A 12,500-nucleotide genomic window follows, 5' to 3' on the forward strand; every position below is an offset into this window, starting at 1 on the left:
AAAAGTGCAGTATGTTGCGACATAGGTATGAAATATAGTAATTAAAAAAAAAGGGAGAGAAAAGTTGACGGGGAAAAAAAATTGCTTGGAAGAACTAATCGAATACTTCAAATTATGATGTTGTTCTGAAGCGTTTATTCAAGTGATCATTCTTTCACGTCCATCAAGAGTCAAAATAAAATACGGAACGTGAAAAATAAGTTTGAATAAAATGTATGATAACGTGAAATTTTTTATAACCGCAAGAGTGATGGTATTCAAAAGTGTTTATTTGAGATTTTATTTTTTCACGTCCATCAAAACTCAGGATGAAATACAGTGCGTGGAAAATAAGGTTGAAAAAAAGGGAGGGGAAAAATATTGATAGCTTTATTCGTAAGAATGACTCACACAGTACCCATATCGAAGCGTTAATCCAAAAGTTGTTGTTCGATGTCCATCAAAACTGAAGATGAAATACAGTCCGTGTAAAATAAAGATGAAAAAAAAAAGTAAAAACCGACAGCGAAGGGCTTTACTCGCAGGAATGGCCGTTAGTTATATCTGCCGTAAAAGTAAAGGAAGACTGCCCCTCACCATTATCTTTGCTTGAAGGATGGGAATGACCGGTGCGTCAGAACAAGAGCCGCTTCCACACACCGGGATGGAAGTCTGGGGCGAGGAGGCTGTCTCTTTTAAAACAAACACACGGCAGGACTCACATGCGCTGAACTCTCCTTTTTTTTCTTTTGAATTTAATTTAGATACTTTATCGATAGGAGTTAATCAGCATATCCAAGGTGTATGCATGTAAATAAGCTTATGTACTCGACAAGAAAGTGAAGTGCCAACGTTCTGTAATAGAAAAATAAATTAGTCTACAGTAACAAGACTTGTTTTCTGTTTTAAGTTGCGTTTTCTGCTCGGTACTACGTTTTTGTTCCAGACTATTAAGAAAGAAAAATATAATGAATAAATGTTCCTTCTTTTTCCTTTCTCAACTGATTGCAGGAATATATACTTCTGTTATTCTTTTTACATATGTATCGCTGTATACAGATAATTAAAACAAGCCAGTGATTTCCAGTTAAAACCAAGTAACATAATAGTATGTTGTAGTAGCTGGCAACTCACTTATTCTTCGTCCGGGAGCCGTAGTCTCCTCTTGACCGTGTTGTGCTGAGCCAAGGCAAGAATCATCACCCTGTAAGACGCTTCCATGGTAATGTGCGTATTTCATTATTTGTAGAATAGATCTCAGAGGCATAAATGTTTGTTAAGGTGTGTGAAATGTTACGAGTACTGCCTTGAAGGTATTGTTTGGTTATTTTAAAGTAATTTGGTTTTTAAGTGCATCGTCTGATTGTTTCACTATTTTTTTTTTAATTATGCTCAGATAGTATTTCAAATCATATAAAAGAAGGTACAAGGGTCGATTTGGTAATATTTTACAATTACAGCTTACTAGATTCTGACAAATTCTTTCTCCGTGAATTTCGGTTAAATAATAGTATTGTCTCCATGGCAGTGACAAATAGATCGATATTGTCGATCGCAAACGTCGAAATCGCAAACTTTGAACCTTTATTCTTATGGGGAAAATTGAAAACCGTCGACATCTAATCAGAAATGCCTATTTTTCACAATAATATTTTCATAATTTTTACCCTTATTTGTGTACACACACGAATGCAAGCATGTATATACGTACATCGTAAATTAAGCTGGGTAATTAGACGCATAAACAATTGATTATTGTATTTATTAGAAACAGAGAAACTTACAATTTTGGAGACAGTTCTGTACCTGGTTTGTATTTCTTTGTGTCATAAAAATCATTGCTAAGATCCCTGGGCGCCATTGCTATTCCGAATCGTTTCGAATCTTAAGTGTTCGAGAAAGTGTTTGTTCGAGCGTGATACTGGCAGCATGCGTGCGCGGTAAGTTCTTCACAGCCAATGAAGCGCGGTTAAATTCTTCACAGCCAGTGAAAAAGCAGGGGAAAATATTAACGAATTTAATGACTTTCTATCTGTAAGTGAAGACTGACTGTCTGCCATGATGCAGCTCTCGTCACTCTTTCGCCATGTTCGGTTATGAAGAACGCTTATTAATTTATTTTGGATGTATAGCAGCATTTAAAAGAAAAAAATAAGAACGACACAACATTATTATTTTCGGATAAATGTTAGGACTGTTTTCGGCTTCCACTCTCTTCAGGGAAAGCGTGATTTTCGGGTAGGGAAAGCTAAAGTATGGCTAAATATCACCTCTTACCATTAAAAAGAAATAGGAGACTACTGTTGCTGTTGTTATGTACCATCAGAAAGATGTGGGGAAACTAGTTTTCTGTTGTTATGATGGACACCATCTCTGATACTATAGAAAATGATCTCCAAAAACTTGTAGTCTATACCTCTTAATAACACTAATCTAACTTAGCATTATCTAACTTAACTACATCTAATCTAACCTGTTACGTTAGGTAATGTTAGGTTGGATTAGTGTCCCTAAGGAGATATAAACTACAGATTTCTGGAGACATTCTTTACAGTATAAAAGACGGTGCTTCATCGTAACAGCAGCAGCAGTAGGTCTCCACTTCTTTTTGATAGTAAGAAATGATATTTTGCCATATTTTAGTTTTTCCCAGCCGAAAATCCCGCTTTCCCAATTGATCCCTACTACTGGACGGATTAAGAACCAAAAATAAGAGTAAATGCATGCCGCGTTACCAGCCTTGATATTAGCCCATGTTTTAAAATCATACAGGTGTTATTCCAAATACTTTGAAGTGTCCCAAGTGTCAATAGGAGTGCAATTTTTGTGTTGCTGCTGTGGTAGACAGCCACTGTTCTTCTCCTAAATCTATTAATAGTGGTGTTCCTCAGGGTTCTGTCCTGTCACCCACTCTCTTTCTATTATTCATTAATGACCTTAACTAAACTTCTTGCCCTATCCACTCCTACGCTGATGATACCACCCTACATCTTTCCACGTCCTTTCAGAGATAATCAACCCTTCAGGAAGTCAACAGATCACGCAGGGACGCCACAGAACGCCTAACTTCCGATCTTTGTAAGATTTCCGATTGGGGCAGAGAAAATCTAGTAGTTTTCAATGCCTCAAAAACTCAATTCCTCCATCTATCAACTCGACACAACCTTCCAGACAACTATCCCCTCTTCTTCAATGACACTCAACTGTCTCCCTCTTCCACAATGAATATCCTCGGTCTGTCCTTTGCTCATAATCTTAACTGGAAACTTCACATCTCATCTCTTGCTAAAACAGCTTCTATGAAGTTAGGTGTTCTGAGGCGTCTCCGCCAGTTTTTCTCGCCCTCCAACTGCTTACTCTGTATAAGGGCCTTATCCGTCCCTGTATGGAGTACTCTTCGCATGTTTGGGGGTTCCAGTCACACAGTTTTACTAGATAGGGTGGAATCAAAAGCTCTTCGTCTCATCAACTCCCCTCCTCTGACTAACTGTCTTCAGCCTCTTTCTCACCGCCGAAATGTTGCATCTCTTTCTATCTTTTATCGCTATTTTCATGCTAACTGTTCTACTGATCTTGCTAACTGCATGCCTCCCCTCCTCCTGCGGCCTCGCTGCACAAGGCTTTCTTCTTCCTCTCATCCCTATTCTGTCCAACTCTCTAACGCAAGAGTTAACCAGTACTCTCAATCATTAATCCCTTTCACTGGTAAACTCTGGAACTCCCTCCTTGCATCTGTATTTCCGAATTCCTACGACTTGTCTTCTTTTAAGAGGGAGGTATCGAGGAATTTGCTTCCCAACTTTGGCTGACGCTTTTACATTTTTTAGAGAGCCAACACTCAAGTGGGCCTTTTTTTTTTTTTTTTTTTGCCCTTGGCTGGCCCTTTTCCCTTTGTAAAAAAAAATATATATATAAAAAAATAAAAGTTTCGGCAGATCACCTCACCGATACACTCCGCAAGACCACACGTCCTCTTTAAGGGATAGAGGGGATTATAGTGTTATTGTAAAAAAAACCCGTACATTTTAAGCTCTCCGTTTTTTGTTGTATATGAGGGAGCTGACCTTGTAGGTAAATAAAAGGGGCCGCTGACGATCATGAACCAGCGCAATTAGTCAGCCATTTCCTTGTCACGTACTGTTGTCCATATCTTCTTGTATATTCTGCAGGCTAAACAACATAAATGAAGTGTGTACGTGAGATTTACTTGGTGTCTTTTTAGGTTCTTAAGTGAAATTATCATTATGAATCTCTTAAGTAATTCTGTTGTCATGCAAGCAACATCTTATCAGGCGTATCAAGCGTCAGGGTGCACTCGTCGGGGCCAGGATTAACAAACTGCTGTCACGGTCCTCCTAAGCTGGCCATTTTCTCATATGGAGGCCTTGTCTGCAGCAAGTAGTTATATTATATTGCATTTTAATGGATGGACTCCTTATTGATATCTTTGGTGTTGTATCTTAGACTGTAAGTGAGGAAATCTTCATGCAACAAAATGTTCAGAAAGTGTGGTTTTGACAACAAAGAAATGTATAAACTCCATTAGTATATTTAGTATCATATTTTAAGCTGTAAATCAAATAGTTGAAATACAACACTTTATATAGAACGATGCAGCAATTATGATACAATAAAGACTTCTATGCAAAATAAAGCTACCGGGAAAGGATACTAGGTCAAGTATTCCCACGATGCCCTTAGTTTTGGCGTATCCTCCGTAGCCATACAAAAGAACCTTGACGCAGCAATACTGGTCCGAGATGCGGATCCAGAGACCAGCGACTGAAGGAATATTGTGTCTTCGGTAGGGCGGGTCACTCGTGCTTGCTTGTTGTTTTGTGTCACCAACACATCAACTGTCTAAAGAGCGGTTCTTTTCCTGTGACAGTATTGTTGTTGTTCTTGTTGTTGTGGCCTTAATGCGAGAGAGAGAGAGAGAGAGAGAGAGAGAGAGAGAGAGAGAGAGAGAGAGAGAGAGAGAGAGAGAGAGAGAGACTAAAGGCCAAGTAAAGTAGGGAAAACAGTTCTGCTAATCGTGTCCCTCAAAGGAAAACGAATACTTAGGTCAATCAAAATTATGGATATGCCTTACACTAGTATTTTGAAGTACTTTAAGCTGTGTGAGAACTATTCTTAAAGGCTTTAGATATTATTGTTGGTTAATGATACTTCGTATATCCTAGTTTGGCTTATTATAGGCAGAAAAATTATTTCATTGTAAGTCTTTAGTAGATATATGTTTATAATCGGTTAAGAATCTAGTAAAATGTCTTGTATACTAAAGTCACATCTTTGTGATACTTAGCTCATATTTTCTTATGTCGTAGTTTGGCTAAATAGAGGCAGAAAGATGATTTCATTATAAGCCTTTAGTAGATATATTCTTAGAATGGGTTAAAACTTTAGTAGAATATCTTGTATACTAAAGTCACATCTTTGTAATACTTCGGTCATCGTTTTTTTATGTAAGAGGAAAACTGTCTAAGGACAACATGAGAGTGCAATAAAAAAAGGCCCACTTAGTTGCCAACCCATTGCAGGTCCGAGAGTGTTAGCCAAAAGAAAGAGATTAATGTCTTAAAACCTCCCTCGTAAATGAAGTCAAGTTGGAAATACAAAGGCAAGTAGGGAGCTCCAGAATTTATTAGAGAAAGTATATGAATTTTCTAGAGTACTGGTTAACTCTTGCATTAGGAAGTTGAGGGAGTTGGACAGAATAGGGGTGAGAGGAAAAAGAAATACTTGTGCAGCGAGACCACAGCATTTCGGTGGTGAGAAAGAGGTTGAAGACAGTCAGTCAGAGGAGAGGAATTGATGAGACGAAAGCTTTTGATTCCGCTTTATCTAATGTAATATATTCTTCACACGTACTTTCACGTTAACTCATTGCCTCTACATTTCATTGAACTTAGAACATTTAGAATTTCCCATTCGATACGAAACTTTGCAAACCAGTGATATTAAATGGTAGCAAATAGACGAAAACAGTTACTCAAGTCAGTCTTTCAAGTCATCGTATAAATAAGGACATTTTATCAGACTAACTGACCAGTTAAAAATTCCACCATAGCGCTTCACCGTGTTCCTTGTAAAAAGTGAACCCCCGTGCGAGGACGAAGCAAAAATCTGAGGACTATCCTGTGCGGCAGCTGTGACTGAGAGAAGCAGTTTAAAGCTGGTCAAGCAATACAGTTCTTTCTTAATCCTGAGCTGCATTTTCAGCTTTTCTCTCCTTTTCTATTCACTTCTGCTGCCGGCGTGTCTCTCTCTTGGTCAACTTTTCGTCTTTATTAAGCGCTGCGACTGTTGGTATTCCCGCAACATGTAGCTCAGCGCGTTCGTGAGTTAATGCTACCAATATCTTTTTTGTTTGACTCAGTTTTGAGTGTGCAAGTAAACCTAGAGAGAGAGAGAGAGAGAGAGAGAGAGAGAGAGAGAGAGAGAGAGATTAATTACAGTGTATCTGATTAGGACGCCCCTTGTCATATTGGCAGAGGGTGTTTGGGGAACACACGAGAGACATGAATGCCAGACTGGAAGTTACACAAACTCTTCACCATTCCCACATACACTCTCTCTCTCTCTCTCTCTCTCTCTCTCTCTCTCTCTCTCTCTCTCTCTCTCTCTCTGCTACTTCTCATCAAAACCTTCGGTCGTAAGTCATACAGTTGACACTAATTGAAGGGAATAAAGACACAAACCAGATTTCAGAGAGCGTAAGGGAAATTTATGCAGGAACCCTTTTTCCACACTGCAGTTTCCTACATCCGGAATATGTTTTCTCTATAGTTTATGAGTAATATTAAAGATTATGTACATAGAGGTATAACATTCTCTCTCTCTCTCTCTCTCTCTCTCTCTCTCTCTCTCTCTCTCTCTCTCTCTCTCTCTCTCTCTCTCTCTCTCTCTCTCTCTCTCTCTCTCTCTCTCTCTCTCTCTCTCTCTCTCTCTCTCTCTCTCTCTCTCTCTCTCTCTCTCATTACAATGCATCAACTCCAATGCGAGGCTTTAAGTACGTAACGATATGAGACAGCATTGGCCTTAAGGGTGCGTGGGAAGTATATGAGACTATCACTAAGGTACTGGAGGGGGTCACGAGAGAGCCTTCTCCGCCAAGTGTAAGTGGTGGCAGGTGACTGAGTACCCTATTAACCTTCCCGGATCAGCTGTGGAGCGACCATGGGAGCATAGAGCGTCCAGGAACAAGAGATGGTAGTGGTGGTGGTGAGGCGTGGCGCTGGAGTGCTAAGTGACGGATAGGGTCGTTTTATACTGTGAAGAGGAGGTGTAGGCAGAGGTAAAGAGAAAGAGAGAGGAAGTTTGTTTGATCCATAGTTTTGTGAGAGTTTGTCACACTCATGAACATACTCAACATACTCACGCACACACACGCGTGCAAATCGATGTAGCGAATGACTGAGAGGGATTCGAACGCGTGGTGATGCAACTGTTACCTTAGAAAGTAGTAGTTAGCTTAGGAATGAGCCTCTGTATCACACATCACACACACACACGCACACACACGTCAACAGAGATTGTGAAGTATAAGAGATGTAAACTAAGAACAGTGTGTGTGCGTGTGTGTGTGTAGAAAATATTTTCTCCCTAATTAACTAAACTTCCCCCGCACTGTAAGAGTAGAGACCTCGTATCATTCACTTAAAACTCTAATCGCCCAGCGTACAATTTATGCGCTCTGTGGGATTTAGCGTAAGCCAGACTTGCAGGTGATCGGCGCACAAATTATGACAGGTTAGCAAGTGGACGTGATTTACTGCAGGGATCTGAGACAGGTGAACGAATAGAGGTTAAGTATGTATAACAATTTCTCGTATGTGACGAAAGCAAGAGAGAACGGTAATATTTTTACCTCTTCGAAATGCAGAAAGTATGAGTGTATTGTTTTTTATGAGTAACTCTACACGATTTTATGGAGCAAAAATATACATTAAATAAAGAAGAGGTTATATACAAAAATTAAATTATGGTACGGATAGATTAATAAAAAAATAACCCAAGATATACGAATAGATGAAATATATCCTACTCCTGAATAGCTAAACTACACGCAAATCGGTTTTAATTACACAATGACGTTTGCTATTATTGCTTTGTAAAGTAATTTAATTGTAAATATGCAACAAATTCTTTCATCAATCTTCAGAATATCAAAGAAGGAAGTTTAACACACGGAACGATAGTTATATGTTCCTTGTTATTTTTATTAAATGAAAATTAATTTGTTTTATAGTCTTTCATCCACATAAGAGATTTCTGTGCTGCCCATCCCTGTCTTTGCTCCCTCCCTCTCTGCCTACAGATGTCACTAGCACGTTAGGACAGTTTTATTTCTCTCCGTCCAACACAGTTCATTGCTCAGAAATATTAACGAAAAAATCTCGAGCCTTGTTTATTTTCTTTTATTTCATTCGTTATTTTATTTAATTATCATTCAGCACTTTCTACTTTTCCTCGGGCGTCGCCTCACATGCGAAAAAATGCATACGTGTCATGGGAAGTGTTACACTATGTTTCTCTGGTATAACACTTGTAAAACATGTATTGATGATAATAATATGCCAGTATATAATTACACTATTTAAATTTTTTTTCAAGATATTTACTGAAGGCTCATCCGAAACAACGACCACGTATGAAAATGGGAGACAGCAGAGAGGTGAAATGCTTTTTCTATCTATATTTCTGATATATATATATATATATATATATATATATATATATATATATATATATATATATATATATATATATATATATATTGAAATGCTATCACATAATTTGTACTTGTACCCAAAACTCTGAGTAGAATTATAACTATCAAACCGAAGAAAAGGCGGGATACGCGTTACCGCCTATTTGAAGCCGGCCGCGCCCCTCGCATGGGACTACCAGACTAGACCTGCAGCTTTACGCGCTTCCCGCCGCGGGCTGCTCCAAGATCTGAGCCAATTGACTCATCCGCTCGCTAGCCTGACTTCTCGATAATTAAAGCCATTGATCTTACGTGATGCGATATTGGTATCACGGCGTGTTGAAAACGTCAACGGGAAGGGATAGAGACAGTTTGCGCTGAACGAGTGTTGGGTCAATGGAAATTACTTCTTTGCACAGGTTTAGTTAATATGATTATGATCCGTGTTCCTAAACGCTTTGAGCTCTTTATGGCGGCTTTCAGAGGAATGGAGATGATATGTTGGATTTTCAGAATGTTTCATTATATTAGAAACACAGAGGTTATGTTTATCCATCTCAATAATCATCAAAGGAGTCTCTTAGAAAAAAAAAGGATAATTTCTACTAGATTAGAAGTTGTTAAGTAGTCCAGGTGAGACGCCAGAACGTTTAGGAAGGAATAGGAGCCTATGATGTAAAGATTCTCGCTTAAACACACACACACACACACACACACACACACACACACACACACACACACACACACACACACACACACACACACACACACACACACACTAAAGCCAACATGCGAAAAAAAAAGACGATAATTTACTAAAAATACTGGAGGGAAGGAAATGTTGGGACTAGAAAGACGTAAAAGTATCGTGATACTAACGACCCGTGTGTGTGTGTGTGTGTGTGTGTGTGTGTGTGTGTGTGCATTTAGGTTCAGAGAGAGAGAGAGAGAGAGAGAGAGAGAGAGAGAGAGAGAGAGAGAGTAGATATTTATAATATTTTTCTCGTGTACTAAAGGAAATGATATATTTTTTATTTATAGCTCCTGTAGGTATACTTGAAGAGTATATATAGGAAGCGCTGTTCAGCTTCCACCCATTAGTGGCGCAGGCAATTTTATTTATAGTGGTACCCATAATATGGCCCATATCACCACCCAAGCGCATCTTTGGTGTAATCACCTAGAACCTGGGTATCATGGTGAAATGTAGATAACTTTAAACCACTCGACAGATGGCATAGTTTCAAGGCAGTACGTGATGGGATTCGAACCTACGCGTGGACCTCTGCCCGATACCACACTCACCACCTTATCCACTACGCCCACCGCCTCCCTTAACGTACAAATGAGAAGCGATGAGTGTGGGGAACCTTCTACAAAGCTAATGTGACTTACAAGGAGGCCGGAGAGAGTGAGGATTGGTGAGTATATAAGGAACTGAGCTCAGAAGGAAGTGAGACAGGAGTATCATGGGGACCTCCGTCATAACGTGAAGTGAGATAGATAATGACTGACACATACTAAACAAGTGATTTATCCCTCCCTTCCCCATGCACTGACAAAGGACAATAGTTTTGAGTTAGGAGTAGGGTCCCTGTGTGAATGAAGCGTGTATGGAATTCTGAGTGAGTGTACAATGTTATTTTTTTGTTAAAATAATAAAAAAAAAAAAATATATATAAATAAAATAATAAAAAATAACTACATTTAATGAATAAAAATTGTATATATAAATAACAAAACTGAAAAAAAGCTTAAAATAAAAAAATAGCAAAAATGGCCTAATACCCATGCCAGGGTAATGGCAAAAAAAAAAAAAAATAAATAAATAGAAAAAAAAAATAAACAAGAGAAAGGGAAAGAGCTCAGAGAGGGGAGAGAATGAATGCAACTGAAACTTGGGGAAACTGAAATAAGTATTTGCGATTTTTATTCCTCCAATTCTTCTTCCCTGCCATGGAGAAAGGGAGAGAAAATGACTGACTGGCCACTGAAAACTTTTGGAAGACTAAAATGAGTGTGTCTACTTTTTTTATTCTTCCACTTCTTTCTTTGTCATGAGAAAGAAAAGATACGCAAGACTTTATGAATAATTCCGCCATCACTAGACATAATTTTCAGAGAGATAAAAATGTAAGATATTTTTGGTATTATCATTACTTTTAAAGCTGAGTGGAAAGAGTATTCTTTAACTATTTTGGAAAAATAAGTAAAATAGAATAAAATAAACATAATATTTTGACAATAATATCAGTATTACTTAACATAAATTTGATATGTGAATAAAAAGAAAAAGATGTTTCAATTATCAACATTATTTTGTCAAAGTCACGGAAAAGTGGATGGAAGGTTATTCTAATTCTATCATTTGTTTAATTAAGTTAGCTGGAACGAATTCAGAGTTGCGTAAGAAAGATGAATTATTAATGATCAACTGGAATGGGTTTGTTCATCGTATCTTGGCGACACTAGAAATGCCTTAATTATGTGTATGTTAATTGTACACGTGTATTAACGTTTTCTTTTTCAGTGGGTTCATTAACCAAATACACGAGAGAGAGAGAGAGAGAGAGAGAGAGAGAGAGAGAGAGAGAGAGAGAGAGAGAGAGAGAGAGAGAGAGAGAGAGAGAGAGATGCAGAATGCACATTTAAAATAACCATCTATTTGACTATCCGTATGTATATGTATATATATATATATATATATATATATATATATATATATATATATATATATATATATATATATATATATATATATATATATATATATATATATGTGTGTGTGTGTGTATTTATGTATGTATCTGTCTATCTATTTATCTAACCTTCAGTCCATGCATCTATCCATCCATCCATTTATATATCTGTTTTTATCAATTCCCTACCTGACTGCTTATCCTTCTATCTATCTATCTATTTATCTATTTATCGTATCCATCATTCCATCTATCTATCATTCTATCTATTTATATATATCTATTTATCTATCTTTATTTATTTATTTATCTTTTTATCTATAAATAACTATCTCTGTCTACTTACTATCTACGTATATATTTATCTATTTGTCTCTTTTTTTTTTGTTTCTCTACCAGTCTAGGTACCTATATATCCATGTATATGTCTATTAACTTATTTGTCAAGCTGTCCATCTTTTTATCAATCTATATCTATCTATATGTCTATTTATCCTGTCCGTAACCTACTTTGCAGTATAACAAAACTGTCATTCTTTCACTATAATTCCTTCACCAATGGACATACTATCCCCCAAAAAATTTGTTAGCAGATTTCACTTTCTAATCGCTCTTCGGTAATAGTTCATAATTTACCGTAGTCACCTTTTTTTATCTACTGCTGATGCTGGTGGTGGTGCTGCTTCCCCTTCCTCCTTTTTAATTAAGTCCTGAATTATTTACTCTGTTCGTGACCTAATGATGCCAAGACACGGCGGTAACGAACACTGACCTAATTCTGAATACATAATGGTGCACAATATATCTCCGGTGACACGCATATCTTTTCGTGAACAAATGCCCCTGCGCAGCCGCCAACTCATTTCTCGTAGACGTTGCTTCTCTTAATGGGTAAAGAGAGAGAGAGAGAGAGAGAGAGAGAGAGAGAGAGAGAGAGAGAGAGAGAGAGAGAGAGAGAGAGAGAGAGAGAGTATTTTTTTTCATGTTCATGTTATTCTCGTACATCTGTATCTCTTTTATTCATAGGTAGTATAAAGGTCTCTACTGTCTGGACTTATTTTGCATTCTTTTGTAATCTTTTTTGTATTCCTTTGTACTCCTTTGTATTC

At 37.7% G+C, this 12,500-nt stretch overlaps 1 protein-coding gene across 2 annotated transcripts in view; it reads left to right on the forward strand.

Annotated features, from left to right (window-relative positions):
• Positions 1-1,132: 1,132 nt before the first annotated feature.
• LOC123520841 (putative neural-cadherin 2) overlaps positions 1,133-12,500 on the forward strand; it is a 225,426-nt gene continuing 214,058 nt past the window's right edge. Inside the window, exon 1 of one of the 2 annotated variants that reach the window (XM_045283477.1) lies at positions 1,133-1,206. The gene's annotated coding sequence lies outside the window, so the exon portion shown is untranslated. The remainder of the gene's footprint in view (positions 1,207-12,500) is intronic. The other variant, XM_045283478.1, reaches the window with a different exon arrangement.

The sequence above is a fragment of the Portunus trituberculatus genome, chromosome 47, assembly GCF_017591435.1.
Source record: "Portunus trituberculatus isolate SZX2019 chromosome 47, ASM1759143v1, whole genome shotgun sequence".
NCBI classification, from domain to species: Eukaryota; Metazoa; Arthropoda; class Malacostraca; order Decapoda; family Portunidae; genus Portunus; species Portunus trituberculatus.